Source organism: Choristoneura fumiferana, chromosome 20 (genome assembly GCF_025370935.1).
Source record: "Choristoneura fumiferana chromosome 20, NRCan_CFum_1, whole genome shotgun sequence".
NCBI lineage: Eukaryota > Metazoa > Arthropoda > Insecta > Lepidoptera > Tortricidae > Choristoneura > Choristoneura fumiferana.
The window spans coordinates 14,631,705-14,644,841 of record NC_133491.1 but is presented as its reverse complement, the minus strand read 5'-3'; the positions used below and the strand labels follow the sequence as shown (position 1 = coordinate 14,644,841).

The window sequence follows — 13,137 nt, the reverse complement described above, 5'->3', positions numbered from 1 at the left end:
CGGCAGGGCGTTTCAGATATTTTTGCACGCTCCACTGTGGCAGATATTATTCCAGGTGACTATACGCGCCTGCTTCTGACAGTTGAGCCTGTGTGATATTTGAAGTGCAAGAGGAGGGTGAGTTCTGCATCTGGCCTGCGAACAAATGTGAAGTAGTAAATTGTGTCTTAAGGGCGGTAAATAAGGAATAACGAACGAGATTCTATTAGAAGCCCGAAGTCGAAGATAAGAAGAGAAGAAGGGCTTTAATGAGTCGATGTTCGTAATTCTAGTACCGCCCGTGCGACATATAATGTTTTTTCATCACATTTGCGAGTAAAATCTTATATTTCTAAAATAAAAAATATAATTCTTCCTAATATTGGCGATACCTTAGGCTGCGCTCTTGGCCCTACCGCCCTCCCCCTCCCGCAGCATTTACCGACCTTGGGCTTCATGACAAGAAAATTTGTACGCGCAATGACGCATTTACCGACCACGGGTTTCATGATAAGCACATTAAAGTCGAAGGTTTTATTTGGGGGGTTGCAACCAAGGTAGCCTGCATGTTACGACACTGTTTACGAGCAAGTGTGATGAAAAATACGAAATATGTCGATGAAGTCCGAACATTTCTAAGATGTACAAAGTCTATGTAAAGTCTGTAGACCATAAGGTGGGAAGAATGTACAAGTCTATGTACAGTCTCGTAGGTTACCAATCGGAAGTTTAGCTGTACTTACAAATCTAGTGAATACACTGGTGTCTGTAGGATAAGTCCGTATTTAACTTGTTTTTTCAATGAAATTCAGTAAACTTCAGTAAGCAAGTCAGAAAGCGAGATAAATCCCAACTTTTCCGAGAAAATACGATGGAAAATCATTATCCAATCAATAGATCTATAGAACTATTGATAGTACTAATATTGTACTTAGCAGTTTTATTTTGATCGCTTCTCGTCGATCGTCGGTAGTGAGACAACTGCCTACAGGACGTTCCTCAAAGCTCCTTGCCGGACGCCGGACGTGCTTCAGTCTGACAGCAGCCGCGGAGTGCGCGCCACGCGGCAGCCCGGTTGCGAACGAAGTTGCGGAGTTGCGGATTACGAACGGAGTTGACGAGTTTTTGAGTGCGAAGGATTAGTGCTGGAATTGTGGGATGCACATAGTTTTTGGTGGGTATTTATCGTATTTATTTTTAAAAACTAAAGCCAAATTAGGAAGATGAACAATAAGTTTTTTTTTTGCTAAAACTTTCATAGGTGCTTAGGGTAGAAGTACCGTTTTTGGCCACCTTAACACCGTTCTTGGCCAGTTGACATTTCAAGTAATATAATATATAAAAAAATATATGTAGTATTAAAACAATATGTTTAGTGAGTTTTCAAAAGTTTATACTGAAACGAATTAAGTTCTAATGTTTTATTACTATAAATTTATTTTAAAGGTATATTTAAACAATAAATGGCTATAAACGGTGCAGTGGTCACAAAAGGTACTTCTGCCCTACCTACATGATTTCTTTATTTTTTTTTTTTGTTTCTGTGCGGTAAATCAATTCAGAAAATTTATTGATACGTTCACATTTAAGAGTTTAGGTACAATACCTATGGGTCATTTTCATTAAACTATATTTTAATTAAAAAGGGTAAATGAATAAGTATGATTAAATATTTTTACCGCTTTTATCTCTAGTGGGATTTTATCAATCCAATCCAACTAATATTAAATGAGAAGGTTTGTAAAGATGTTCGGTCGGATGAAAAGTAATTTATACAAGGTATTAAATAACTAAAAACCAGAAAGCAATGTGCTCAGAACCGTGAGTAGAATCGATTACAGTGTGTTTTAAATCAGGTTGTGTTTGTGTTTTTAAATCCCTTTTTGACTGTGCCACAGAAATAATAATAAAATCCTCTTTTTACTTTTTCTGAGTTTTTTTTATTATTTTATTTTATTCGGAAACCCATGTAACAATAGAGCCAATTAAAGGTTTCCAGATGAATGCAACATGCGCACATTAAATGTTTTAGCAAGAATTTAGGTAATTGAATACCGGCTGTTTTGCTGCCAGTTTGATTTTCTTCTAAAAACATCGATGTTGCGCAGCGCAACTGACAAAATACAAACTATGAGTGTAGAGTTATAGATCAAATATAATTAGGTACTGACTCCTACAGTATAGTTAATTTATTTATTTATTAGTTAGGCACAATTACATATCGTAAAAAACACAATTGTACACTGCATTTATGCACACTATAAATACTCTTATTACCTAATTTCTAATTACAAATTTCTAATTACGGTACTGACTTAGACAAACACACGAATGTTTTTTTGAAATTATGCAGGTGTTCGAAAATAAATGCAACCAATTAAGTAAATTAAAATAGAAGTATTTTTGGGGCGGTGTAAGTTTTCAGCTATTTAAATGTTCTTCCCTATAACTTGTTTGATGAGTAATGACACAAAATCTGAATTTCCTTCCTTGATGAAATAATGTAGCTGTTGTACCAGTTTATTGAATTCTTACCTATTACCTATTATTACCTATTTAAAACAGAAAATATGGGAACGATAACGTTTATTGTACTTTTTTTACATGAAAGAGACGGCGATCAGGTTCAGTTCATAAGTATCATCATCATCTCAGCCTATATACGTCCCACTGTTGGGAACAGGCCTCCTCTCAGAACAAGAGGGCTTGGGGCCATAGTTCCCACGCGGGCCCAGTGCGGATTGGGAACTTCGCACACACCATTGAATCACTTTGCAGATTTCTGCATGTTTTCTCACGAGGTTTTCCTTCACCGCAAAGCTCTTAAAGCAAAGTTCATAAGTATAACTGTGGCCAATTATTTTGATTTTAAAATTTGAAATAGGGCCGCATCTAGTTCCACTTGATTTCTAACTCTACTCTCGAAATCCTTGCTCCTTGCCTTTTTTAAAAGGAAATCGAAACTGACAGAAAAATGTCTAAAATTAAAGAAATTAACATAATAATGTTCAAACTTGTACATACATTTAACTGGCTTATGTAACTTTAAAAACTCGGCACAGTGAACAAGGGGATTAAAAAAACACACCTGCTTTTAAGTAAGATGCAATCGATTCTACTCTCGATTCTGAAGACTCTACTTTTTCAGGTTTTCAGTTATTTAATTTCAGTTTGTTTGTGTAGCACAAATCTTGGACAGTAAAAGTAAAATTTTACACGTTTTGATTTAAAATTTAGTTTATTATTTTAATTATTTTTTATCTTATTATCTTGTTATTTGTTAATTTCGTGTGTTTTATGTAACATAAAGAGTTTACAATACAATACTTATTGTTTTTTAAATGTTCCGTTTCTTGTTCTCGAGACTCGAGTTCTATATCTTATCTTAAAATTAAAGAATAAATTGCTAATTATTGTAACGTTGCGTTTTCGCATTTAAAATTTAAATTTCGCGGCACTATGACAAGTGTCATATTTCAAACTTTCGCGCGCTTCGTCTTAACATTTTGTGGTTCCCGTGACGTGAATTGGTGAGCCACTTATTGTCCTTCGTCCTTAAATCATTTCAAGTGTAGCCAGTAAATAAAACATATTTTCCATTGGTAGTTTATGGTCTGTCAGACCGAACACTTTATTCACCCAAGTTTTGCGTTTCCCTTTCTTAAATATCGTTTCAGGTTTAGAAAAAATAATCCTAGACTCCATTTCACATATTTTATATTCTAAAAAGAACATTTCTTAAATTTTGTACGTTGGCCAAAATGGTAAGATTCCGGGTTGACTGACAGAGCTGTCACTGGAAATGCTCTGGCAACACTCGTTTTTTTCGATTTGCGAGCCGAAGCGACGCGGACGCAAGAACACATTTTCCATTTTTTCTATAAAGACTGTCTTTTCTCATTTCCACTTTTTCAAGTTAAATCTTATTTAATGTCGACAACAAACCCATAAATCGGCGATGGAAGATCGACGGGTTGGCGGGTCCAGCACATACATTTTTTTATGCACGATTTCCACGTGTTTGCGGTAAGTGTTTTCGCCTTGCTTTCCTATGTTTTTCCTTCTTCCAAATAATTTTATAAATACGGTGTGGGCACGCCCTTCATGTTCCACCTTTTCCGTTCTGTCTCTAAGACTTTTGTTTTCCTTCGCTTACAGGCTGGAGGGGATTTTACTGATGTTTTACTGAGGTTTTAACTGAAATTTAACTGCAAGATTTAACAGTATTTTAACTGGATCTAACCGGAATTCTCGGGTTTTCTTCCTCGGGGTTTTATCCCGCATCCCTTCATCTCAACATCATCATTCTTCATGAGAAGAAGACAGACGCATGATCCAAGCATGAAGGCAAACGCTTAGCTCCGGGGCATCACATCGTGGCGGCAGTGGCAGAACAACGAGGCTCCCGAGATCACCGCCGGAGGAAACCGGAGGGAGTACCCGGCGTGGGGCCACGCCCTGTCCCATGAGGTGGGCCCAAATGTTTATTTTCTCTTGAGATGAAAATTTAAATTAGTCGTAATTTTACACAAATGGTGGTATAACGTTATTAGGGAATCTGATTACACATAACATTTAAGTTAGTTTAACTTCCTACCTGTAGCGAGAACCGACCCTGATGTAAACTATAGTTTAAATGCTCGGCTTTTGAATATCACAACTTCGGTGTATGTGTGCCTCTGACGATTCCAGAAAAATAAATCTGAAATATTTACCCAGGTCTGATTTTTTATTTATTTTTCCCAATTTTCCTGATAATACAATTTTCCACAGATTTTCTTCCTTTTCACATTTTCTTTGTGACCCCACTAATTTACCCCGTTTTCAGTGAGGTTGCAAATGGCGCCCACTTTCCCTTTATTTTGGTAGGAATTCTTTTCCTTTCTTTTGAGTAGGAGTTATACCACCATTACATGTGTTTGTTAAATTAAATTTTAACTTGTAGCGTTAACTACTTTTCATATCAGTAATTAAGTTTAAATTCACTGATGGTTTGTGTATGTGCACATTTTGTGTTTTAATTGTCAGTAATACACTGAATATTTAATTGTGTTATTTGTGTACTAGTAAAAGTTTTATTTTCACTAATACACAAATTCATAAACCTTTATGATTTCTTAAAATTTGTTTGCATAGTCGAGTAGTGAGTAGGTGAGTGTTTTAGTGACTTATTGGTTGGTACAGGTTCGCTCAGCTAAGCTGTACAGGTTCGCTCAGCTAAGCTGGCGGCCATTTTGTGTACAATTTTAGTTGCCACGCCCTAAAACACTACACTGAATTTATACCTCTCAATCTGTGTGTATTTCTTTCGGGTTTCTGTGATTAAGTACCCATATTAACCTTCATATTTTTAATGAAAACATTTTTGTCCTTCGGGTAAAAATTTCTGAAAATTTAATTGACTTTCATATTTAATAATAGCATAAAGTGTCCTTCAGATAATTTCTGTTCAGTTGAGAGACACTCAATTGAAGAACTTTCATATATTTTATTACATTCTCAGTGTGTTTTGTGTTCATAGCATTTTATTTTAACCTTTTAGTAGACAATTGTTTAAACAGTTTTTTTTCTAAGACAAAGTTACATCAAAATTACATTGCACTTTACTTCCTTTTCCAAATAGTTGAGTAATAATAGTAATAAATAACATGACTGAACAAATCTAAGACTGAATTCTCATTAGTGGTACATAGTGTAAAAATTTGCAGTATAGAAGCTCAGTATAAATTTTCAACTGAGTCATAAGAACCTTGCTTTGTCTGAATCACATACTTGTTAACAATAAGACATCATAATCTCAAAGTACATAAAGTGTTGCATTGATTAATAGTACAGAAGCGCACCATAGTTTTCATTGAGTTTAATAACTTTTGTCGAAGTGTTTCATTTTATTAACTTTTATTTAGTACATGAGCTTTATAGCTATTGTAGTACAGAAGCACACTGCAGTTTGTACCAAGTTACATAAATTTTGTTGGAACAATTTTCTTTAGTAATTAATATTGTTTTTATAATAATAAGTGTTGCTGTAGTAAGTTCATAGTACAGAATCTCGCCATACTTTTCTGGAGTGTAACAACTTTTGGTTTTGATACTTATGTGCATATTTATTTATTGTTGTGTATTGTGGTACAGCATCTCACTGTGATTTTATTAAGTCACAAGAATTTATTTTAATTTTGAATGGTTGACATTAATGGTTAAGCCATAGAATTTAGGAACATTTATTGTGAGTTTTACCACCATTTTTGTTCGCGTTTAACTTTTAATTTTTCAAAATGGTAGGAACGCGTAGCAATCCGAATGTTGAGGATGACCCTGCTCAGGTGCCGGAAGAGGCACTGAATAAACCAAAAATAAATATTAAACAAGAGGTAGAGTCACCTATTCCTACAAATATTGTGTGCTCGGGTGATAGAGATTTATCCAAATGGAAAGTCAGATTTAATGGTACTGGTGATCCTAGGTCGTTCCTGGAGAACATTGAGGAGCTGCAGGCTGCCTTTTGTGTTTCGGATGAGAAGCTTTTCCAGTCTGCATCATTGTTGTTTGTAGACAAGGGTTTAATTTGGTTGAGAGGTGTTCGGTCACAGGTCACATCTTGGACGGAGCTCAAGGATTTGTTATTAGAGGAGTTCGACTCTGTTGATTTTGACTATAGGTTGAAAGGGGAGATTCGGGCCCGCACTCAAGGTGCCGATGAACCTGTACATATTTACATTGCTGTCATGTCCTGCCTTTTCAGCAGGCTGCGTGTGCCTTTAGGTGAAGAAGAAAAACTGGAGATTCTTTTGCACAACATTAGGCCGAGCCTTGGTCAACAGTTAGCATTGGTTGAAGTTCGGTCTGTGGCAGAGCTTAAGGCGAAATGTAGGTTGTTAGAGTCAGCTAAGCAGCGAGCCAATTTATTTACTGAGCCTCCAAAACTTACATTGAGTCCAGAGTATTCTTACAGTGGAAAGTCAAAGCCAGCAGTAGCGGCCGTTGTTCAACAACCAGTTCCAGTGAAGAAGGCACCGGTGCAAAAACCTGTTTGTTACAAATGTGGAAAGACTGATCATTCTTTTAGGAAGTGTAGGGCAACACCTACTTCTGTTAAATGTTTCAAGTGTGGGGAACAAGGTTTCACAGTTCTAAATTGTCCTAAGTGTGTAAATTCAAAAAACTAGTTTCTAACCGAAGCAAATGTAACGGTGATCAGTTAAGTTCAGTTGCTAAGTTTTACAGTTTTAAATCTATTGCTTCGGTTTTATTCTCACCTGATCCTAATGACATTAGACCACATTTAAATATTTTTATTAACAATTTTGAAGTGTGTGGACTATTAGATTCTGGTGCTTGTATTTCCATTTTGGGGAATAATTCTCACCTTCAATTAATTAAATTTGGCTTTGACTGGCATGAAACATCTCACACATCATGTAGTGTTGCGAATGGGGTAAATTGTAAAACAATTGGGTACATGTTTGTCCCAGTTACCTTTAATAATATAACCAAGGTTATAAAGTTTCATCTCATTCCAACTATAGTTTCAAATATCATTTTGGGTTGCGACTTTTGGAAGGAATTTAACTTAGCACCTGAAATTTTTGATAAAATTAACTATAGATACCCCTCTGATTCCTTGTTTTCTTTGAATGCCATTAATTCTGACCAGATACACACTTTACAAGGTTTTGACGATTTAGGTTCGGAGAAGAAGGAGTTAGCTGAGTCTATTATAAATAAATTTCATGACATTTCTTTTGAAAGTAAAGGTCTGGGTAGGACGCATTTAACACAACATTTTATTGATACGGGAGAGGCAGCTCCCCTGCGTACGAGGCAGTACCCTTTGTCACCAGAGAAGAAGATCGCTTTGAACGCAGAGTTGGACCGGATGCTGGAGCTAGACGTAGTCACGCCTAGCGAAGGTGCTTGGAACAACCCTGCTCTCCTAGTACAGAAGGCAAATGGTGACTGGAGGTTTTGCTTAGACTGTCGAAAACTGAATGCAGTAACAAAGGGTGATGCTTATAACATGCCTTACATTCCCGAGATTTTAGATAGCTTGAAAGAAGCTCGGTATTTATCCTCAATCGATTTGAGTTCCAGCTTTTGGCAAATTCCTTTACATCCAGATTCACAGGAGAAAACAAGTTTTACAGTTCCAGGTCGTGGTCTTTTTAAGTTTAAGGTTATGCCTTTTGGTCTTTGTGGAGCTCCAGCCAGACAACAAAGATTGATGGATGCTTTAGTTGGTTACAATTTTTGCAGCGACATTGAAAATGGCAGGGTATTTTGTTATGTAGATGACATCATCATTGTTAGCTCAGATTTTGATACACATTTACTTCTTTTAAACAGGGTTTTGGAGAAATTGCGGTCCGCTAATTTAACAATAAATTTTAAAAAGTCCAATTTTTTTAGGAGTTCCCTGAAATATTTAGGATATGTGATTGACGAGTTTGGTCTTCGGACAGATCCTGAAAAGGTGGCTGCTATTTTAAATTTTCCAACTCCAGGATCTGCGAAGGATGTCAAGGTTTTCTTAGGAACTTGTTCCTGGTATCGGCGGTTTATCCGAAATTTCTCCACAGTTGCTGCCCCTTTAAACAGATTAACTAGCAAAGGAAAGAAGGCTCCTCCGTTCACCTGGAGTGAGGAAGCAGAAACTGCATTTAATACCCTGAAGAACTTACTTGTGTCTGCTCCTATTTTAGCTGTCCCGGATTTTACTAAACCATTTTCAGTACACTGCGACGCTTCTGCTTATGGTATAGGTGGAATGCTGTCCCAAAACATCAATGGTATTGATCACCCTGTTGCCTACGTGAGTCGCGCGTTGTCTAAGAGTGAACAGAACTACAGTGCAACAGAGAGAGAAGCCCTTGCTGTCATCTTTGTCGTTGAAAAATTTCAGGCATATCTCGGTTCACGTCCATTCAAGGTGATTACAGATCATGCAGCCTTGAAGTGGTTCATGAATTTGGAGAATCCCACAGGCCGATTGGCAAGGTGGGGGTGTAGGCTCTCTCAATTTAATTTCGAGATCGAACATAGGCGAGGCACTGACAACGTCGTTCCAGATGCTCTTTCGAGACTTTTGAAAGTTGATGCCATTAATGTTTCTCCGTCGGACGCAGTTGCAGATCCTTGGTATGACAGAGTTCTAAAGGGTTGTATTGACTTTCCTGCAAATTTTCCAAATTTTTCCGTTAAGGATGCGAAGTTGTACAGATATTGTAAAAGTAAATACAACCTTTTGAACGAGTTTGACTGGAAGGAGGTAGTTAGGAAGGGAGATAGGCAGGCTATTTTAAAAGAGAACCACTGTGACCCTACCGCAGCACATTTTGGCGTTTTTAAAACCCATAGGAGATTGTGTCTTCGTTACTTTTGGCCGGGGATGCACAAAGACGTTGTCGAGTTTGTTAAGTCCTGTGACAGCTGTGCAGCTTACAAGCACTCCACTAAAGGCACAGCTGGTTTGATGGGTCAGCCCAAAGTTTGCCATAGGCCTTTTCAAGTTCTCTCTGTAGATTTAGTTGGTCCTTTGCCTCGCTCAAATTCCGGATTCACATTTTTGTTGGTTGTTACCTGTTGTTTCTCTAAATACACATTTTTGTTCCCACTTCGGCGTGCTACCAGTGCGTTAGTAGCTAGACATTTTGAAAACAATATCATTCTGGTTCATGGGGTTCCAGAAACCGTAATTGCAGATAACGGTGTGCAGTTTACGGGATCTGAATTCCGAGCCATGATTCAACGCTATAATATTCCTAACTTGCACTACACGCCACGCTACACGCCGCAAGTTAATTTGGTAGAGAGATTTAATAAAACAGTCATGGTAGCAGTTTCATCCTATGTAAAGGATAACCATAGATCCTGGGACCAAAATCTCTGCAAAATTCAATTTGCCATAAATAGTGCCATTAATGAAAGTACTAATTTTTCACCATTTTTCTTAGTTCATGCCAGAGAGCCAGTAATTAATGGTAAATTTTACAGAGATTCCGACAAGGCTTATGAACCTGGTATGCCACGAGAAGAGTATGCGGGAGAATTTGGTCACATGGCTAACATTTTCGAAGAGGTGAGAGGACATTTGTTAAAGGCTCACGCTACCAATTCCAAGTATTATAACTTGAGGAGGCGGCCAGCCAAGTTTAAAGAGGGAGATTTTGTTTGGAAGCGTACTTTTGTGCAAAGCGACGCCAGTAAATTTAAAATGGCGAAGCTGGCACCTAAATACGAAAAGTGCAGGGTAAAGAAGGTACTCTCACCCTTGGTGTACGAGTTAGAACGACTTGATGGTCAGGGTATAGGTACCTGGCACATCAAGGATTTTAAAACTTAGTTCTAACTCGGGTTTTGGTCGTTAAGTTGTTTAGTTTTGGGGTGTTGAGTAGGTTGGGTTGTTGAGAAAATTTTGGGGTGTTGAGTAAAATCGGTCGTGAGTAGAGTTTGGGTTGTTGCGGTGATGTAGATATGTCAGTGGTTATTTTCAAAGTGTCAACACAGGTTATGTAGTTGTACACCGAAAGGTTGCTAGGAAATGATGAACAAGTTTATTGATTCATTATTGGTAAGATTGCTGTTGTATGTGTGTATATGTATAAGAGAGTATGAAAGGAAGCTTGTATGCATGATGTATGTTAGGAGATTTTTAGCTGAGAAGAGTATGACTGTGAAGAAAATAACAAGATAACGATGACTGCCTACTCACTGTTGTTGAATTGAATATAATTTTGTAACTAATAGGAATTCAATTTATCTTTTCTTGGCCAGTAATTTTGTGGCAAAGTTTCGGGATTGGATGTTTCCATTTTGAACAATTTATGGCTGAGTTGGTTGCTAGGTCTTTAAGTTAACATTTTGGGAAACTTAAGACTGTTTAGCTATTGGAAATTTTAGGTGGTGATTTTGGAACCTTGACGGATATTTTGAAAGTTAGGTAGAGGATTTATTTAGTATTGTGGTGGATGTTATGGAAGTGTTAAGTGGAGGTTTTGAGTTTTTGGTGGTTAGTTGGAAGATTTGTAGCTGGATGTTTGTAAGTTTTTCTTACGGCTATTATTTGAGAGTTTTTTTTCGTAGTCTGGAGATTTTGCTGTTTGGAAGTTGAGTGGTTGTTGGAAAGTTTCTGGTTAGTGTAGATAGGTGGATTGGTTTGGTTGGATACTGTTTAGTGTTTTTTTTTCATGGTTGGTTTTATAACATCTTCGCCCGGACTGGCAGACATTGGTTGCAAGTGATGTGTCCTGGCTTGCTGGAATTTTTTGGAATGGATAGTTACTGGAATGGAAAGGTTTAGATTTAGTTAGGAATATTCCTATATTTTACTAGGAATTTTCTGTTAAGTTTGTTAAATTTTATTTAACGGTAGAAATTCCGTCCTGATTTTGTTTGGTTTCTGTTGTTTTCCCAGGTGATCGGAGTAGGTTACCTGTTATCTTAGATTAGAGATAAGATTTTGGGTAAATATTTTAGACTTGTTCTAGGAGTAAGTCGCTGGGACAGCGACAGGTTCACATCTATGTGAACCTTTCCCTTGGAGAGGGGGTATTGTAACGTTGCGTTTTCGCATTTAAAATTTAAATTTCGCGGCACTATGACAAGTGTCATATTTCAAACTTTCGCGCGCTTCGTCTTAACATTTTGTGGTTCCCGTGACGTGAATTGGTGAGCCACTTATTGTCCTTCGTCCTTAAATCATTTCAAGTGTAGCCAGTAAATAAAACATATTTTCCATTGGTAGTTTATGGTCTGTCAGACCGAACACTTTATTCACCCAAGTTTTGCGTTTCCCTTTCTTAAATATCGTTTCAGGTTTAGAAAAAATAATCCTAGACTCCATTTCACATATTTTATATTCTAAAAAGAACATTTCTTAAATTTTGTACGTTGGCCAAAATGGTAAGATTCCGGGTTGACTGACAGAGCTGTCACTGGAAATGCTCTGGCAACACTCGTTTTTTTCGATTTGCGAGCCGAAGCGACGCGGACGCAAGAACACATTTTCCATTTTTTCTATAAAGACTGTCTTTTCTCATTTCCACTTTTTCAAGTTAAATCTTATTTAATGTCGACAACAAACCCATAAATCGGCGATGGAAGATCGACGGGTTGGCGGGTCCAGCACATACATTTTTTTATGCACGATTTCCACGTGTTTGCGGTAAGTGTTTTCGCCTTGCTTTCCTATGTTTTTCCTTCTTCCAAATAATTTTATAAATACGGTGTGGGCACGCCCTTCATGTTCCACCTTTTCCGTTCTGTCTCTAAGACTTTTGTTTTCCTTCGCTTACAGGCTGGAGGGGATTTTACCGATGTTTTACTGAGGTTTTAACTGAAATTTAACTGCAAGATTTAACAGTATTTTAACTGGATCTAACCGGAATTCTCGGGTTTTCTTCCTCGGGGTTTTATACCGCATCCCTTCATCTCAACATCATCATTCTTCATGAGAAGAAGACAGACGCATGATCCAAGCAAGAAGGCAAACGCTTAGCTCCGGGGCATCACATCGTGGCGGCAGTGGCAGAACAACGAGGCTCCCGAGATCACCGCCGGAGGAAACCGGAGGGAGTACCCGGCGTGGGGCCACGCCCTGTCCCATGAGGTGGGCCCAAATGTTTATTTTCTCTTGAGATGAAAATTTAAATTAGTCGTAATTTTACACAAATGGTGGTATAACGTTATTAGGGAATCTGATTACACATAACATTTAAGTTAGTTTAACTTCCTACCTGTAGCGAGAACCGACCCTGATGTAAACTATAGTTTAAATGCTCGGCTTTTGAATATCACAACTTCGGTGTATGTGTGCCTCTGACGATTCCAGAAAAATAAATCTGAAATATTTACCCAGGTCTGATTTTTTATTTATTTTTCCCAATTTTCCTGATAATACAATTTTCCACAGATTTTCTTCCTTTTCACATTTTCTTTGTGACCCCACTAATTTACCCCGTTTTCAGTGAGGTTGCAATACAGAAACTTCAGTACCCTATTGTTAATTAGCTCTTATCGTTTATAAATAAAACCGTATACTCGTAATCTCATAAGCTTGGCATTTTCATATTAAACTTTTAACTTCAGCGTAAACCAGCAGAGCTTTTAAATTCATGTTATTTATTTACTTAAAGTCTAGGGGAGAGACTATTTTGGTTA

General features: G+C 37.4%; 1 protein-coding gene and 1 long non-coding RNA gene across 2 annotated transcripts in view; both read left to right on the top strand.

The window, feature by feature from the left end:
- The first annotated feature begins 996 nt into the window (after positions 1–996).
- LOC141438908 (prostaglandin E2 receptor EP3 subtype) overlaps positions 997–13,137 on the top strand; it is a 44,463-nt gene continuing 32,322 nt past the window's right edge. Inside the window, exon 1 of the mRNA XM_074102963.1 lies at positions 997–1,153. The gene's annotated coding sequence lies outside the window, so the exon portion shown is untranslated. The remainder of the gene's footprint in view (positions 1,154–13,137) is intronic.
- Positions 3,393–12,834, top strand: LOC141439449 (uncharacterized). Its single transcript, XR_012452587.1, has 2 exons — positions 3,393–4,005; positions 4,138–12,834. It is a non-coding gene; the product is annotated as an uncharacterized lncRNA (long non-coding RNA).